This window comes from Staurois parvus, unplaced genomic scaffold (genome assembly GCF_062004578.1).
Source record: "Staurois parvus isolate SC_StPar_1 unplaced genomic scaffold, SC_StPar_1.0 ptg000109l, whole genome shotgun sequence".
NCBI lineage: Eukaryota > Metazoa > Chordata > Amphibia > Anura > Ranidae > Staurois > Staurois parvus.
In genome coordinates, this window is record NW_028317905.1 from 1284897 (window position 1) to 1291765 (window position 6869).

Genomic DNA, 6869 nt, shown 5'->3' on the forward strand with positions numbered 1-6869 from the left:
ATGGATGGAGGTAGGTGAGGCGTGGAAAAACACACACACGGATGGATGGAGGCAGGTGATGGGTGGAGGACACACACACGGATGGATGGAGGTAGGTGACGCGTGGAAAACACACACACATGGCTGGATGGAGGTAGGCGACGTGTGGAAAAACACACACACACACACACACGGATGGAGGTAGGTGATGGATGGAGGACATACAGACACGGATGGAGATGGGTGGAGGAAACACAGACACGGATGGTGGCTGGAGGACACACAGACACGGATGGTGGCTGGAGATGGGTGGAGGACACGCAGACACGGATGGATGGATGGAGGTAGGTGATGGCTGGAAAACACACACGGACGGATGGATGAAGGTAGGTGATGGGTGGAGGACACACAGACACGTATGGAGGTAGGCGATTGGTGGAGGACACAGATATGTATGGAGGCTGGAGATGGGTGGAGGACACACAGACACGGATGGAAGTAGGTGATGGGTGGAGGACGAGGAGACACGGATGGAGGTAGGTGATGGGCGGAGGACACAGATCCATGGATGGATGGAGGTAGGTGATGGGTGGAGGACACACAGACATGGATGGTGGTAGGTGATGGGTGGAGAAGACAGACATGGATGGAGGTAGGTGATGGTTGGAGGACACACAGACATGGATGGAGATGGTTGGAGGACACACAGACATGGATGGAGATGGTTGGAGGACACACAGACATGGATGGAGATGGTTGGAGGACACACAGACATGGATGGAGATGGTTGGAGGACACACAGACATGGATGGAGATGGTTGAAGGACACACAGACATGGATGGTGGTTGGAGATGGGTGGAGGACACCAAGACATGGATGGAGATGGGTGGAGGACACACAGACATGGATGGAGATGGGTGGAGGACACACACAGACATGGATGGAGATGGGTGGAGGACACACACAGACATGGATGGAGATGGGTGAAGGACACAGATATAAATGGAGGCTGGAGAACACACAGACATGGATGGGTGGAGGTAGGTGATGGGTGAAGGACACAGACACAAATGGAGGTAGGTGATCGGTGGAGGACACACGGATGGAGATGGATGGTGGTTGGAGATGGGTGGAGAACACACAGACACGGATGGAGGTAGGTGGTGGGTGGAGGACACACAGACACGGATGGAGGACACAGACATGGATGGAGGTAGGTGATTGGTGGAGGACACAAATATGGATGGAGGCTGGAGATGGGTGGAGCAGACACAGACACGGATGGAGGTAGGTGATGGGTGGAGGACAAACAGACATGGATGGTGGTTGGAGATGGGTGGAGGACAAACAGACATGGATGGTGGTTGGAGATGGGTGGAGGACACACAGACATGGATGGTGGTTGGAGATGGGTGGAGGTAGGTGATGGGTGGAGGACACACAGACATGGATGGATGGAGGTAGGTGATGGGTGGAGGACACACAGAGACGGATGGATGGAGGTAGGTGATGGGTGGAAGACACACAGACGGGTGGAGGACACAGATATGGATGGAGGCTGGAAATTGGTGGAGGACACACAGACATGGATTGGAGATGGGTGGAGGACACACAGACATGGATTGGAGATGGGTGGAGGACACACAGACATGGATGGTGGTTGGAGATGGGTGGAGGACACACAGACATGGATGGTGGTTGGAGATGGGTGGAGGACACACACACAGACATGGATGGAGATGGGTGGAGGACACACACACAGACATGGATGGAGATGGGTGGAGGACACAGATATGAATGGAGGCTGGAGAACACACAGACATGGATGGGTGGAGGTAGGTGATGGGTGAAGGACACACAGACACAAATGGAGGTAGGTGATCGGTGGAGGACACACAGACACGGATGGAGGTTGGAGATGGATGGTTGTTGGAGATGGGTGGAGAACACACAGACACGGATGGATGGAGGTAGGTGATGGGTGGAGGACACACAGACACGGATGAATGGAGGTAAGTGATGGGTGGAGGACACACAGACACGGATGGATGGAGGTAAGTGATGGGTGGAGGACACACAGACACGGAAGGAAGGTAGGTGATGGGTGGAGGACACACAGACACGGAAGGAAGGTAGGTGATGGGTGGAGGACACATAAGGATGGAGGCTGGAAACAGGTGGAGGATACATAGACATGGATGGAAGGAGGTAGGCGATGGGATGAGGAGACACAGACACGGAAGGAAGGAGGTAGGTTATGGGTGCAGGACACACAGACACGGAAGAAAGGTAGGTGATGGGTGGAGGACACACAGACACGGAAGGAAGGTAGGTGATGGGTGGAGGACACAGATATGGATGGAGGCTGGAGACGGGTGGAGGATACATAGACATGGATGGAGGTTGGAGACGGGTGGAGAACACGCAGACATGGGTGGAGGTAGGCGATGGGTGGAGGACACGCAGACATGGATGGGTGGAGGTTGGCGATGGGTGGAGGACACGCAGACATAGATGGGTGGAGGTAGGTAGGTAGGTGATGGGTGGAGGACACACAGACATGGATGGGTGGAGGTTGGAGATGGGTGGAGGACACACAGACATGATTGGTTGGAGATGGGTGGAGGACACACAGACATGATTGGTTGGAGATGGGTGGAGGATACACAGACATGGATGGGTGGAGGTTGGAGATGGGTGGAGGACACACAGACACGGAAGGAAGGTAGGTGATGGGTGGAGGACACAGATATGGATGGAGGCTGGAGACAGGTGGAGGATACATAGACATGGATGGAGGTTGGAGACTGGTGGAGAACACGCAGACATGGGTGGAGGTAGGCGATGGGTGGAGGACACACAGACACGGAAGGAAGGAGGTAGGTTATGGGTGGAGGACACACAGACACGGAAGGAAGGTAGGTGATGGGTGGAGGACACATATGGATGGAGGGTGGAGGACACATATGGATGGAGGCTGGAGACAGGTGGAGGATACATAGACATGGATGGAAGGAGGTAGGCGATGGGATGAGGACACACAGACACGGAAGGAAGGAGGTAGGTTATGGGTGCAGGACACACAGACACGGAAGAAAGGTAGGTGATGGGTGGAGGACACAGATATGGATGGAGGCTGGAGACGGGTGGAGGATACATAGACATGGATGGAGGTTGGGGACGGGTGGAGAACACGCAGACATGGGTGGAGGTAGGCGATGGGTGGAGGACACGCAGACATGGATGGGTGGAGGTTGGCGATGGGTGGAGGACACGCAGACATGGATGGGTGGAGGTAGGTAGGTGATGGGTGGAGGACACACAGACATGGATGGGTGGAGGACACGCAGACATGGATGGGTGGAGGTTGGAGATGGGTGGAGGACACACAGACATGATTGGTTGGAGATGGGTGGAGGACACACAGACATGATTGGTTGGAGATGGGTGGAGGATACACAGACATGGATGGGTGGAGGTTGGAGATGGGTGGAGGACACACAGACATGGATGGAGGACACACAGATATAAATGGGAGGAGGTAGATGATGGGTGGAGAACACACAGACATGGATGGCGGTTGGAGATGGGTGGAGGACACACAGACATGGATGGCGGTTGGAGATGGGTGGAGGACACACAGACATGGATGGCGGTTGGAGATGGGTGGAGGACACACAGACATGGATGGCGGTTGGAGATGGGTGGAGGACACACAGACATGGATGGCGGTTGGAGATGGGTGGAGGACACACAGACATGGATGGCGGTTGGAGATGGGTGGAGGACACACAGACATGGATGGCGGTTGGAGATGGGTGGAGGACACACAGACATGGATGGCGGTTGGAGATGGGTGGAGGACACACAGACATGGATGGCGGTTGGAGATGGGTGGAGGACACACAGACATGGATGGCGGTTGGAGATGGGTGGAGGACACACAGACATGGATGGTGGTTGGAGATGGGTGGAGGACACACAGACATGGGTGGAGGTTGGAGATGGGTGGAGGACACACAGACATGGGTGGAGGTGGAAGGACTCAGAGACAAGTATTAGAGGCAGGTGATGGGTGAAGGACACACAGACATGGATGGTTGGAGATTGGGTGGAGGACACACAGACACAGATGGAGGCTGGAAGGACTCAGAGACAAGTATTAGAAGCAGGTGATAGGTGGAGGACACACAGACATGGATGGGTGGAGGACACACAGACATGGATGGGTGGAGGTTGGTGATGGGTGGAGGACACACAGACATGCATGGGTGGAGGACACACAGACATGCATGGGTGGAGGGGACACAGACACGGATGGTTGGAGATGGGTGGAGGACACACAGACACGGATGGTTGGAGATGGGTGGAGGACACACAGACACGGATGGTTGGAGATGGGTGGAGGACACACAGACACGGATGGAGGCTGGAAGGACTTAAAGACGGGTGATGGGTGGAGGACACACAGACATGGATAGATGGAGGTTGAAGATGGGTGGAGGACACAGACATGGATGGAGGTATGTGATGGGTAGAGGACACAGAGACATGGATAGATGGAAGTTGGAGATGGGTGGAGGACACACAGACATGGATGGTGGTTGGAGATGGGTGGAGGACACACAGACATGGATGGTGGTTGGAGATGGGTGGAGGACACACAGACATGGATGGTGGTTGGAGATGGGTGGAGGACACACAGACATGGATGGTGGTTGGAGATGGGTGGAGGACACACAGACATGGATGGTGGTTGGAGATGGGTGGAGAAGACACACAGGCATGGATGGTGGTTGGAGATGGGTGGAGGACACACAGGCATGGATGGTGGTTGGAGATGGGTGGAGGACACACAGGCATGGATGGTGGTTGGAGTTGGGTGGAGGACACACAGGCATGGATGGTGGTTGGAGTTGGGTGGAGGACACACAGGCATGGATGGTGGTTGGAGATGGGTGGAGGACACACAGGCATGGATGGTGGTTGGAGATGGGTGGAGGACACACAGGCATGGATGGTGGTTGGAGATGGGTGGAGGACACACAGGCATGGATGGTGGTTGGAGTTGGGTGGAGGACACACAGGCATGGATGGTGGTTGGAGTTGGGTGGAGGACACACAGGCATGGATGGTGGTTGGAGTTGGGTGGAGGACACACAGGCATGGGTGGATGTTGGAGATGGGTGGAGGACACACAGTCATGGGTGGATGTTGGAGATGGGTGGAGGACACACAGTCATGGGTGGATGTTGGAGATGGGTGGAGGACACACAGTCATGGGTGGATGTTGGAGATGGGTGGAGGACACACAGTCATGGGTGGATGTTGGAGATGGGTGGAGGACACACAGTCATGGGTGGATGTTGGAGATGGGTGGAGGACACACAGTCATGGGTGGATGTTGGAGATGGGTGGAGGACACACAGTCATGGGTGGTGGTTGGAGATGGGTGGAGGACACACAGGCATGGATGGTGGTTGGAGATGGGTGGAGGACACAGACATGGGTGGATGTTGGAGATGGGTGGAGGACACAGTCATGGGTGGATGGACACACAGTCATGAGTGGATGTTGGAGATGGGTGGAGGACACACAGACATGGATGGGTGGTGGTTGGAGATGGGTGGAGGACACACAGACATGGCTGGAGATGCGTGGAGGACGTACAGACATGGATGGAGGCTGGAGATGGGTGGAGGACACACAGACATGGCTGGAGATGCGTGGAGGACGTACAGACATGGATGGAGGCTGGAGATGGGTGGAGGACACACAGACATGGATGGGTGGAGGTAGGTGATGGATGGACTCAGAGACAAGTATTAGAGGCAGGTGATGGGTGGAGGACTTGATGACAGGTGGAGGTCGGGGTGGATTATGGGTGAAGGGAGCAGTGACAAGTGGAGGATGGGCGGGGAACACACAGGGTGGATGCGGATGGTGCAGGGTGTGGTAGGTCGGTGGGGGAGGGGGTCGATCGGTCGGTACCGGTGGGTTTCCTCCGCTCAGGCCTCCCCGGCTGCCATTGTAGCGAACAGCTGAGAGCGGTGACGTCACTGCAGCGACTCCCATCACACGACCCCGATTACGTCACCGGCCCCGCCCTCAGACGCCGTGACCTCACTTGATCGTCGCCCATTGGCCGCTTCGTATTTAGTGGGAGAGCGGGAACCTCGACAGGAGAACCTTGAGTGAGTACAGTGCCCCGCCCCCGGGACTGGCACTTCCGGTGTGAGTGGCGTCACCCTCATACATCGCCCCACCTCACCCGCTCACCTTACCTCACCCCCGTTCCACCTCCGACTCACCTGCTGGAAATAGATATTCTGCCCCACCTCGCCTCAGCCCCCTTGGTCCCCTCAAATTTCCCCCACTAGTGCAGGATTATTGGGGTGTACGCCACTCTGAATATCGAGGTGCTTGGCGATCAGTGTCTCCTTCAGGACAGGCGCTGAGATTCGGGCGCCTATGGTATCGTCCAATCAGGAGACAGGAATACGTGTCTGCATGTAATTATATCCGATAATTATACATCAATATACACAATATATACACCGAGACATGAGAGCTAGAATACAGAGTACAGAGGTCCCCCCAATATCCAAGATGGGTAAGAAAATAAAAACAGGCGTCAACAGCCCCCCCCCCAATACACACCTGTGAGGGGGGCTGACAAAAATATACACAGATCAGCCATAACATGACCACCCACCTAATATTGAGTAGATGGGTCCCCCTATTGCCACCTTGACAGCCCTGACCCCTGGAGGCTTGGACTCCTAGACCTCTGCAGGTACACTGCGGTATCTGATGACACCAAGCTGTCCGTGACGGATCATTTACAGCAGAGGGGTCTCCGGACTTCTATACAAAGGGCCAGTCTATT

The 6869-nt window shown here is 55.3% G+C and overlaps 1 protein-coding gene across 1 annotated transcript in view; it reads right to left on the bottom strand.

Annotated features, from left to right (window-relative positions):
* The window catches only part of TRIM3 (tripartite motif containing 3), a 47575-nt gene extending 41481 nt beyond the window's left edge, over positions 1–6094 (bottom strand). Inside the window, exon 1 of the mRNA XM_089671635.1 lies at positions 5972–6094. The gene's annotated coding sequence lies outside the window, so the exon portion shown is untranslated. The remainder of the gene's footprint in view (positions 1–5971) is intronic.
* Positions 6095–6869: the final 775 nt, after the last annotated feature.